A 12499-nucleotide genomic window follows, 5' to 3' on the forward strand; every position below is an offset into this window, starting at 1 on the left:
GAATGGAACAGGAAGGGGAATGACTAACGACGGTATAACGTGCCGTCCATCACGCGCCGTACGGTGGCTAGCGGAGTATCTATAGACGTTTATGCAGACCCTCATCCATTCATTACGGTCTGTCGCGTCAGGACCTCTTTCACGTCTTCTCCGTAAAATCATCATCATCTTAGAATTTTGTCCAACCGCCGGCCGAGGTGGTCGAGCGGTTCTAGGCGCCACAGTCTGGAACCGCGCGTCCGTTACGGTCGCAGGTTCGAATCCTGCCTCGGGCATGGATGTGTGTGATGTCCTTAGATGTTAAGTCCCATAGTGCTCAGAGCCATTTTTTTTGTAACTCAGTCAACAATGTCAAACATTCTACAGTGACAGTATCAACAAACTGGTCTCTTGATGGGAGAAATGTGTTCGTCGCCAAAGGGGGGGGGGGGGGGCTATGTTGGGGAATAAATATGCAAACATGAATAATAAAGATGTAGAATGTCAACAAAGAATTTTCACATAAAAAATTCGCAAGCATTACTTTTCAGCTCACCCTCATTTCTCTATTGTTTCATAAAGCGGTCAATGGAGAATAAATAAATCAGTGTCATCGAACGACAATGTATTGCGGAATGATATAAGCAGTGTGTAATTTTACTAAGTACAAGAAACTTTAAATACAGCATCTCAATAAACAGGGAAAGGATAATACCAGTAGTGTTATAAGCTGTTTTGCTAACGACTCTTCTACTACAGCCTTTATTCGTTTTTTCATGTTGAACTATTTCTAGATTAGCAGCCTTTCACGTCCAAAAATTTTAGTATAATTTGATTAAAATAACTTCTCCGGGGGTAGAGTGGAAGAGGATAACCAGTCTCAGTTTTTTCTCGAGCGCCACGTTCTCGCTGCGTTACCTGTTCTGTAGCTACATGCAGCAGCCCTTTGAAGAGTGGCAGGCTGCGTAACAGCAAAAGCGCCCCAGCCATTGCAATCTGTCAATCACTCAATTTTATACGAGGTACAGGGCATGTCAGATACGAGCCAATTTTGCGTTAAATGAGCAGGTCACAGAGTGAAATTTTTCTGAGTATGTGATTGCAAGTACTGGGTCACAACCCTGAAGAGCAAGCAGCTGACGTACGCAGCAAGCTGTTTACTGTGCGCGACGTACATGAAGTAGGTGAAGAGCCTGAAAGTAAACGTTCTGACTTAACAGCATGCCAAAGTTAACCTCCGGGGAAAGAAAGTTTTTGCCAGTGTAGAGCTACCACGAGGTGCATCTGTCGCACAAGACAAACCAGTTGAACCATGTACAAAAACACAAAGGCGTATTCGGATAGTACAGTAACACCAGGCACCAAGAAGTTGTTTCGAGTGAGCAGGAGTACCGCCAAATCAAGTATTTCGAGGATAATTCAGTCCGTAATGAACGCTATGATGGGAGGAATAAATGGGAGCAGCTGTCGACGTGTTGTGAATGGTAGTGGAGCATGCGGTTCTCTCCTAAGGGTATTTTTGGGAATGTGTTCGCTGGGAAAGCATAGGAGGAATTGGTGTAAAATAAAAAAAAAAATAAAAAAAGAGACGAGATAACAAGCGTAAGAGTTTGGTGGAGCCAAACAGTACTTCGTTGAAGCTGGCATGTGAAGGATAATTTATTAAGAAATAAAATGTGTCCTTTATAGTTTGCAGGTGTGGAATGGACAGTAAGAACCTGGTTGCGCATAAGCATGCCAAGAGGACTAGCAGTGAAATATGTTTCGTCGTGTTTGAGATGATGAGCAGGGCGAGAGAGACCCTTGAAAGATGTAAGATTAAGCTATATGAGAAAGAGAGACGAGGAAAATGGATCGCAATCAGAAAGATTAGTGTAGTAATTGTGTAGCTCTTAAGAACAGTCGGTCCAGTGGGTGGAAGTAGTTATGGTGGACAACGAGGTCTTAACAAGACCTGAGGCGCTGAGTCTTCTCTGTGGAGCGGGCAATGTAGTGTTGCTACCTATTTTTTAGTGGAATTAACGCCGAAGAGCCAAAGAAACTAGTAAGCCTGCCTAATATTGTGTAGGGCCGCCGCGCACACCCTGAAAAGCCGCAACATGACGAGCACGGACTCTACTGCATCTGGAGGGAATTAACACCGTGAATCCTGCAGGGCTGTCCATAAATCCTTAAGAGTACGAGGGGGTCGAGACCTCTTCTGAACAGCACGTTGTAACGCATCCTAAATATGCTCAATAATGTTCTTGTCTGGGGAGTTTGGTGGCCAGCGTAAGTGTTTAAACTCAGAAGAGCCACTCTGTTGCAATTCTGGATGTGTGGGATGTCGCATTGTCCTGCTGTAATCGCCCAAATCCGTCGGAATGCAGAATGGGCAAGAATCGATGCAAGTAATCGCACAGGATGCTTACGTACGTGTCGCCTGCCATAGAGTCGCATCTAGACATACCAGGGGTCCCATATCACTCCAACTGCATACGCCCCACACCATTACAGAACCTCCACCAGCTTCAACAGTCCCCTGCTGACATACAGGGTCCATGGATTCATGAGGTTGTCTCCATACCAGTACACGTCCACCCGCTCGATACAATTTGAAACGAGACTCGTCCGACAAGGCAACATGTTTCCAGTCATCAACAGTCCAATGTCAGCGTTGACGGGGCCCAGGCGAGGCATAAAGCTGTGTGTCTTGCAGTCATCAAGGGTACCTGAGTGGGCCTTCGGCTCCGAAAGCCCATATCGATGATGTTTCGTTAAACGGTTCGCACGGTGACACTTGTTAATGGCCCAGCACTGAAATCTGTAGATATTTGCGGAAGGGTTGCACTTTTTGTCACGTTGAACGATTCTCTTTAGTCGTCGTTGGTCCCGTTCTTGCAGAAATTTTTTCCGGCTGCTCCAATGTCGGAGATGTGACGTTTTACCGGATTCCTGATATTCACGGTACACTCGTGAAATGGTCGTACGGGAACACCCTCACTTCATGCTGTGTCCCATCGCTCGTGCGCCGACTATAACACTACGTTCAAACTCACTTAAATCTTAATCTGCCATTATTGCAGCAGTAACCGATCTAACAACTGCGCTAGACACTTGCATAAGACGTTGTCGACCGCAGCGCCGTATTCTGCATGTTCACGTATCTCTGTATTGGTATATGCATGCCGATACCAATTTATTTGGCGCTTCAGTGTAATAAGAAGAGGTAACAAAGCCGCCGTGAAGTATTGCAACAGCAGTCATGGGCTGGTAGCTGCATTGTGGCGACATGTGGGTGAGAGTAACATGTACACAGGACAGAGACGGGCTAGCCACACACTGCGGAGAATTGCACCGTGTGGCTGTAATAGCCGTAGCGGCGGGTCAGTGTCACCACACCATGACAAGACAAAGGCTACGTGCCTGGTTCTGATGTAACAAATGGACACCAGGTCCTTATAAATATGCCTGACTTGTGAGGCAGACACACCGTAGGTCACGCAGCCACAACTCCAGGGCCATGCCAGCCAACGAGACAACTGATCACCTGCATCCCTTCATGCCCATTGTGCATTCAGACGGATTTGGGCGATTCCAGCAGGACAATGCGATATCCCACACATCCACAATTGCAACAGAGTGGCTCTTCTGAGTTTAAACACTTACGCTAGCTGCTGCTGTGAGTTCGAGTACGGGTTGGGCCAGCCGCCAGCACTGAGTTCTTTGCGGTAGTTTGTGCCTCAGTGCCACAGACCTGCCGTCCAAACTAGCCACCGTGTCTCTGCCGGAAGGCAGTGGGTCGCGATCCACACACAGCAGCCACCACATGCCACCGTGGTGAACTCGTGCAGGACTGTGTCGCAAGGAGAGGCCGTTCTCCAGAGCAAAGCCGGCGCAGCACATGCAGAGCCGCTGACGTCAGGACCACGGCCTACTGAGGCTGTCGGTCTTCCTCCGGCATATCGTCAGCATCGCAGGGAGTCTATGCGATCATCTCCTCGTCGGAGGAAGCGGCCGTCCGTGAGCCAGCGCCGGCCAAGGTCAACTTAGGCGTGATGATCCCAGAATGAGATTTTCACTCTGCAGCGGAGTGTGCGCTGATATGAAACTTCCTGGCAGATTAAAACTGTGTGCCCGACCGAGACTCGAACTCGGGACCTCTGCCTTACGCGGGCAAGTGCTCTACCAACTGAGCTACCGAAGCACGACTCACGCCCGGTACTCACAGCTTTACTTCTGCCAGTAAAGTTTGGAAGGTAGGAGACGAGATACTGGCAGAAGTAAAGCTGTGAGTACCGGGCGTGAGTCGTGCTTCGGTAGCTCAGTTGGTAGAGCACTTGCCCGCGAAAGGCAGAGGTTCCGAGTTCGAGTCTCGGTCGGGCACACAGTTTTAATCTGCCAGGAAGTTTCAGGCGTGATGATGTTTGGCTTGTGGGGGGGGGGGGGGGGGGCGCTCAACTGCGCGGTCATTAGCGCCCGTACAAATTCCCAATTTTTACACAGTCCAATTTTTTTTCGCTGTCCAGTCTAGCCACTGTCACGGATGATGATGATGATGACACAAACACCCAGTCCCTGGACAGAGAAAATCCCCAACCCGGCCGGGAATCGAACCCGGGACCCCGTGATCCAGATACAGCTGGACCCCGTAATCCAGATGCAGCAACGCTTGCCGCTAGGCCACGAGCTGCGGACTGAGTCAGGTGTGTGTGCCACTCTCAGCCAACCACACAATGTGTAACTGAAGTTGAATAATAGCGTTTCTGTCTGTCGGCAGCGTATTCACGGACCTCCCTGCACGTCGTCAGAACCACTCACCCTACCGAGTGCAAGTGCACTCTTCAGTACGCCGAATGTGTTAAGATAATCTAGCCAAATTTAGCCACGATTTCAGTAGTCGCAAAACTGTTGAGCTCTAGCGTTATACTGTTGCAAGCGCAAGTTTGTATTCTTATCTGGCCTGACTTCGTAAATTTGGCTTTCAGTCTAGTCAATGGCATCTTTCAGTATTCTGATCTTCAAGGAAGACCTCGAAACAATTCGCAGGCGGGCTGCTAGATTGTTACCGGTAGGTGTCTATCAACACACGAACTTAAATAGCAATCTCTGGAGGGAAGGCAATGTTCTTTTAAAGGAACGCTGTTGAGAAAATTTAGAGCGCCAGTATTTGAAGCAGGCTGCAGAACTATTCTATTGCCACAAATGCACATTTCGCGTTAGGTTTTCATCTCCCCCTCCTTCCGTCTTCCATCTATTGTCCACATTAAAAAATGCCCAGACCAAGTAATTAATAAAGTTTTTTTTAATGAAGGTTTGAGAGGAGCGAAGGTTACAATGAACTTTCTAGTTTACTTAGCTTGTCATGTTGAGATGGTTCCAGTTGTTCTTGTCTAGGCTTTGTAGGACTCACGCCTTATAAAATTCACATCATTCTTTCCATTGTGTGCCAGCCTAGTCCGCTGTAACTAGCTCTGACGTCATAAATATTGCGCAATACTTTAAAATGAAGTAAATAACCTGAAACGTTTCTAGCATGTCAGGAGTAATACAAAATCAATATGTGTTGGATATCAGTTCAATAACTTTAACCATTTTCGAAATTTGGATGTTTTTCTGTAAAAATCATTGGCGCAACAGAAAAGAGCTAGAAACTTAAAAATTTATATTTAGATTCCTTTTTCATAATAATTTAGTAGAAACAATATTCTGGATCTCTCAAATTAAAATTTTAGTTGAAATTCATGATTTTCTGGTTGTCTTAGAAATTAAGGAAGCAAGATAGATTAAGTAGGCGAATAAATAAAGCTAGGATGTTTAAATTTAAGTAGAAGGGAGATCCGCTATAACCATAAAAATGTGAGAAGTTTCAACAGAATAACTATAAAACTATAGCTATAGTTTATCTCCAAAGAGCAAGTTCAGAGCTCGTCTACTGAGTGTAGTGTAATTAAATTAATTATCTCGCCCAAAATATTTGACTTAGCCACGTCAGGCTCTTATTATGATTACTTACCTGTGTGCTGATTGCACATTTAAATTGAGAGCTTCATCGGCCATCAGCAAAGGAAGCAATGATTTATTCGATAACTTATTAGCGCACCACCTGTGCCGGGAGTCGCGTCGCGTCGGTATCGTTGATATAAACAGCCTCGGATGCAGTAATAAGTTACTCGGGATACGCGTAACCATGAAATCTCGAGTAAAGTGTTTATTTTGGGATGACGTTAATGATTATCTTTAGTTTGCGTATGTCGTATTTTCACGTGCCGCCACAGGACAGACATTCTACCATTATTGGCGTGGCGTTTGATGAACATCATCATCAAATTATGGCGAGCATTCACTTAAACATTTAATTTGGACAGTTATAGTGGCATCAGTGCACTAGACTCTGAACTGCTCTGGTAGTTGGATTGTGTGGATTCTTTTTGGTCTGTGACTTTCAGAATATAGTGAACATTTTAGAAAGAATGGTTTTTGATTATAAATCCCAGACAATCTCCTAATTCCTCAGAGGTATAAGCTGTAGCTATAAATGTATTTCTCAGATGAAGTGGGTACTAGGAATTCTAATTACAGGCTTCACGTTTTGCTAATCACTTTCTGGTTGCCAATATTGTAGTTAGAGAGCCAGTGTTGAGAACGGCAAACAGCATAAATAATAGGAACATTTATTCAATTATTCCACCCGCCGCCCCACAGCGTCTGATTCTCGAAGCTGAAATCTAACATCAGGTCCTCACGGTTGGTTTGAACTAAATAAATTTGAAGACTGTCGTTGCAGAATTTTTTTTACGTAAATATATTTACCCTGATTTCCTCACAATTTAGTATATCTCACAGTATTTTGATTTTTCACATTAATAAAACCGAAATTACACTGTTCACACCTATTGTAGAAAAACACGTCCTATCACATCAGAGCCAAGCTTACAACTCCACACTGCGGAAATAACAATATTCCAAATGGTTTACAATTTTTCATAACAAATGAATTCCTACTAGTTTTCGTCATATTATTATTATTATTATTATTATTATTATTTTCGATTATTCCCATTTAAGAGAGCGTTTGAACTTGAATTCCTTTATGATGATTGTTTATGTTTTTTCTGAGCCCAAATTTTCTTCATGTGTTCACTGTGTTGTTTCTTTCGCTCCGCTGTCCATTTGCATCCTGTTCTCTTCTCTGTTGTGGTGTCAAATTTATGTTTTTTGATGATGTTCCTGAATTCAGTTCTATTTTCTGCATAATTTACTGTTATGTGTGCTTGTCTGAGGTCCTCTTCAACTTCTTTTATCCATTTTGTTTTTCCTCTGCCTGAGTTGATGACTTTAAGAATTCGCTTTGAAATTCTGTTTTCATTCATCCTGTGGATATGTCCGTAGAACTGCATTCTTCTTTTCCTTATTGTATCTGTAATCTTGTCTGTGTATTTATATAATTCTGATGTTGGTCTCTTCTTCCAGATTCCTTGCTCTTGTATCGGGCCAAAAATTTTCCTGAGAATTTTCCTTTCTTGTTTCTCTATTTCTTTGATTTTAGTTTGCCCACCTATTTGTGTTGTTTCAGATGCATACAGTGCCTCCGGAAGTACGACGGTGTTGTAGTGCCTCAATTTTGCGTTAATGGATATGGACTTTTTGTTATAATAGTTCCACGTGAGTTTATATGCTTTCTGTAGTTTTTTTTATTCTTTCCTCATTGGCCTTTAGGTTGATCCCTGATGGCTGGATGATTTCTCCCAGGTACTTAAAATGTGGTACTTGTACAATTTTCCCATGGGTTGTCACAATAGGCAATTTGTCTTGTGGCACTCTTTCTATGTACTGGGTTTTCTCATATGAGATTTGCAGGCCGGTTCTTTGTGCAATTTCGTGTAATTTCTCTATGGCGTTAGTAGCTTCTTTTCTATTATTTGTGAGGATTGCAAGGTCATCTGCAAAAGCTAAACACTTCACATTGAATCTATTATCTTTTCTAATGCCAATTTGGATTCCTTTGACTTCTTTTTCCCATGTCCTGATAATTTTTTCAAGAATGATATTAAAGAGTAATGGTGAAAGTCCGTCACCCTGTCGCACTCCAGTTTGGATTTCAAATGGTTCCGAGATATCCCCCATAAATTTAACCTTGGAGATTGTGTCAGTTAATGTTTCCCGAATGATTGCTCTTGTCTTTCTGTCAATGCTGAATTCTTCCAGCGTCTTGCAGAGAGCTACTCTGTCTATTGAGTCGTAGGCCTTTTTAAAATCTACAAAAGTAACCACTGTGTTTCGGGTGTTTCTCATCTGGAGAATCATTTTCAGATTCCAGATCTGCTCTATGCATGATCGTCCCTTGCGAAAACCAGCCTGGTATTCTCCTATTTGTGGGTCAGCTTGTTCTTCTAATCTATTCATGAGAACTTTTGATAGGATTTTATATGTGACTGGTACGAGTGAGATACCCCTGTAATTATTTGGTTCAGTTTTGTCCCCTTTTTGTGGAGTGGATGGATGAGTGCGCATTTCCATTCAGAAGGGATCTGTTCTGTTTCCCAAATGTTTAATATGATTTTGTGAATTTTTCCTGTTAATCTTTCGTCATTTAGTTTCCATAGTTCTGCAATAATTCCATCTTCTCCTGGGGCTCTATTGTTTTTCAGAGTCTTGATAATTTCTACTATTTCGTTGATGGTTGGCGGTTTAGCGTCAGGATTTGGTGTAGACGTCTCGTAGTGAATATCCTCTGTAGGTCTTTCGCAGTTGAGAAGTTTGTTGAAATAGTCTGCGAGGATTTGGCAGTTATTCTTTGTGTTAGTTTCTAGTCTAGTTTTCGTCATATTATTAATATCGATTATTATTTCATAAATGAATCCAGAAATAAACATAGTAAACAGTACAAGATTGCGTAACTAGTAATAGAAATTTTAAGTCTGCAAATAATTCGTAATTTCAAATGTTTCCAAAAAAAATTTAACTGTACATTCAAAACTAGTACTTGCCGATTGTAATATCAAAACTAAAATATTTTATAAAGTAATTCCTTTTCATAAATTTTAGGTTGAAATATAACATGCTGTTTATACAATTACATGAAAGTTTTCATAAAAATAGTGCTAGTATCGACAACTACTGTTGACGAAAACTAACGCTAGAGGAGGATGTCTACAAAGATAGGAGAAATTAGGGCACTTACAGAGGTATACAGATAGTCTTTTTCCCTCGCTCTTTTTGCGAGTAGAACAGGAAAGGAAGTTACTAGTAATGTTAGGGCGTGCCCTCCGCCATGCACCATATGGTGGCTTCCGGACTAAGGATGTAGATGTAGATGATGTAGGCTCCAAGATATTGTGAAGAACACAATCTTGCCTACCCCGAAAGACTGTACACATCACTTTATCATCAGATGGCTCTCTCTCTAACTACTTTGCACGAGAATTCACTACACAGAACGTGTTTTGTATTCCAGCTAATGATGATATTACGTCTCATCTTCGTTGAGTATGGTGTTTAGGAAATCGTCATCTTCAGCCTCGTATGGATCCATCGGCTTCAGACAAATTTCTGTTCGATGCTTTTTGGTCTTGTGTAAGAGTCTTACACTTCTCGCACACACTTTGAGACGAGTTACATGCGCAACGTCTCGTCTAAGGCATTACTGACAACATTCAGTTTTGCACTCAAATTCTCAGCCGTAATATGCCGATCATCAAGGATGAATTGATCGATATAATGGGGCTGGCACTAGACTAGGGCCAAGCGGGTCGTGGTTTGTTGCGCACATCCTTTTCACCACTACTGAAACGCACCGCCTCACGTTACCCACGTCTTCTGTGTCGTCTCCATAAACATCTGGTACGCGTCGATGGATTTCAATTGGCGCAATTTGTACAGCAGTGAGGAATTTCACGACGTACCTCTGATTTATACGCAGCTCCTTGTCAGATGTCATTCTGAAATACTACCTTGCTGCTTCTGGTAGCGGTCGCAGGACAACAAAACCAACAGGACATTAGGGAGTAGATTCAAAAATTACTACCGAGCGAGGTGGCGCAGTGGTTAGCACACTGGACTCGCATTCGGGAGGACGACGGTTCAATCCCATCTCCGGCCATCCTGATTTAGGTTTTCCGTGATTTCCCTAAATCGCTTCAGGCAAATGCCGGGATGGTTCCTTTGAAAGGGCACGGCCGCTTTCCTTCCCCATCCTTCCCTCGCCCGAGCTTGCGCTCCGTCTCTAATGACCTCGTTGTCGACGGGACGTTGAACACTAATTTCCTCCTCCTCCTCCAAAAATTACTACAAAGGCTCGGGTAGTCAAAGTTAAAAAAAAAAAAAAAAAAAAAAAAACCACGGGCTACCATAGTTTCGTAATGACTCTCGCACATGGTGTTCCATTCACTTTGACACACCCAAACAACTTTTTGTCCTGAAGCAAAGTAAGAAGTGTGTAAACTAAATGATGTTTACCTACAAGGGTGACATTAACCAGCACGGTTAGCTCCACTTGTTGGAGCTGACAATAAAGAAATGGAAACACAATCACTGTTCTGCTGATTTATATTCTCCATAGATGATTAGTGTTTTCACATTCTCTTCGTTGGTGAACATTGTATTCACAGAAACCTTAACTTTACATGGGTGGTGGTCGTTCTGTCGGACATGTCCGACAGAACATACACCACACATATCTGTACGTCTATGGGTACGACAGTTGTTTGATGAAAAGTTTCAGTGCGGATGCTCAATCAACGTCCGAACCCCTATGGGAATCTGGAATCTATGAGCAGTGGTTAAAAGATAGGCCGTTACATAGCGGCGAGCGGGATGTTAGGAATTTGGGTCTCTCTCGCTAGTACACTGCCGCAATGTCCTGTGCAGCTGCAAACCATTATTTCTTTCCTATCTATTTCCTATCCAGTTTCCTTTCAGCTCAATTCTCCATGTAAATCTTAAAGTGAAGTGGGGCTGCTTGAATGTCCGACATGCATTTTCCTTGTGTTTCCTGTCTACTCCAGAAAGTACACGAGTTACGTTACCCACGGTATCTGAACTGTGTTTTTAATACCCTCAGGTTAACGTGAATGGTACACTGTGACATGTTTTTGAACAGGTCCTGAGGTTAGGAAATGGATTAACAAAAAATGTATGGTGCTATTTAAAAAAGACGAACTGGTAATGGACAAAGATATAAATCAAGCAATCATGTACGTTAATGTCCGCCTGGTAGCTTAACTGTATTTGCTTGATTTTTTTATTTTGTTGCTGGAAAAACGTTTCAGATTGTCAAGATAAATGGAACACCCCTCTCGTTAATTATCACTCTAATGTCCACATTACAGTTTCTTCGTAGTCTGTGCGATAATTAGGTGCCGCTCCGGGTGGAGAGGACAGAGAGGGTAATACTCACTCCAGGGTAATACTCACTCCAGGGTAATACTCACTCCAGGGTAATACTCACTCCAGGGTAATACTCACTCCAGGGTAATACTCACTCCAGGGTAATACTCACTCCAGGGTAATACTCACTCCAGGGTAATACTCACTCCAGGGTAATACTCACTCCAGGGTAATACTCACTCCAGGGTAATACTCACTCCAGGGTAATACTCACTCCAGGGTAATACTCACTCCAGGGTAATACTCACTCCAGGGTAATACTCACTCCAAGGTAATACTCACTCCAAGGTAATACTCTAAGTACTTTACCAAAATTTCCATTGACTATCAACGCGAATCAGTGGGAAGCTTGTACCAAGCCATGGTATTTTCTATACATGTCTCAGTGGCACCTGAAACTGGTCAGTGTAACTTCTTTCGAGTGCCGTATCTCTCAGTGACGAGTGGCACCAAATAATATTCCGGCCGCAAAATTCTTCACTCCATAAAGGACTGTACTCTGACGGTTTGCGAAGTTCTGTGAAAGAGAAATGGCGAGTAATCCCGTCAGAGGCTTAAGCGGCTACAAAAATGAAACGTGTTAATACCAGCGTACGTGCCAGTTGGTGCATCTCGTGGACGCTGGCTTAGGGGGGAGAGAGGATTCGATCGGACCTGGCTCACCGTCACGTATTTGAAGCGCGCCTTTGGATCGTTACGTAGTTCCAATAACGGCAGATTGAGAAGTTAGCGTAAGGAGGGCTATGCGTGAAGCGTTCAGTCAATTCGAAAGTAAAATTCTATGTACCGACTTAACAGAAAATCCTAGGAAGTTCTGGTCTTACGTTAAATCAGTAAGTGGCTCGAAACAGCATATCCAGACACTCCGGGATGATGATGGCATTGAAACAGAGGATGACACGCGTAAAGCTGAAATACTAAACACCTTTTTGCAAAGCTGTTTCACAGAGGAAGACCGCACTGCAGTTCCTTCTCTAAATCCTCGCACAAAAGAAAAAATGGCTGACATCGAAATAAGTGTCCAAGGAATACAAAAGCAACTGGAATCACTCAACAGAGGAAAGTCCACTGAACCTGACGGGATAGCATTTCGTTTCTACACAGAGTACGCGAAAGAACTTGCCCCCCTTCTGACAGCCTTGTACCGCAAGTC

General features: G+C 43.3%; 1 protein-coding gene and 1 non-coding gene across 3 annotated transcripts in view; both read right to left on the bottom strand.

Annotated features, from left to right (window-relative positions):
- LOC126236099 (uncharacterized) overlaps positions 1 to 12499 on the bottom strand; it is a 363570-nt gene that overhangs the window by 118536 nt on the left and 232535 nt on the right. The gene's annotated exons all lie outside the window — the stretch shown is intronic.
- Trnat-cgu (transfer RNA threonine (anticodon CGU)) lies at positions 4092 to 4166 on the bottom strand. Its single transcript has one exon. It is a non-coding gene; the product is annotated as a tRNA-Thr (tRNA).

This window comes from Schistocerca nitens, chromosome 2 (genome assembly GCF_023898315.1).
Source record: "Schistocerca nitens isolate TAMUIC-IGC-003100 chromosome 2, iqSchNite1.1, whole genome shotgun sequence".
NCBI classification, from domain to species: domain Eukaryota; kingdom Metazoa; phylum Arthropoda; class Insecta; order Orthoptera; family Acrididae; genus Schistocerca; species Schistocerca nitens.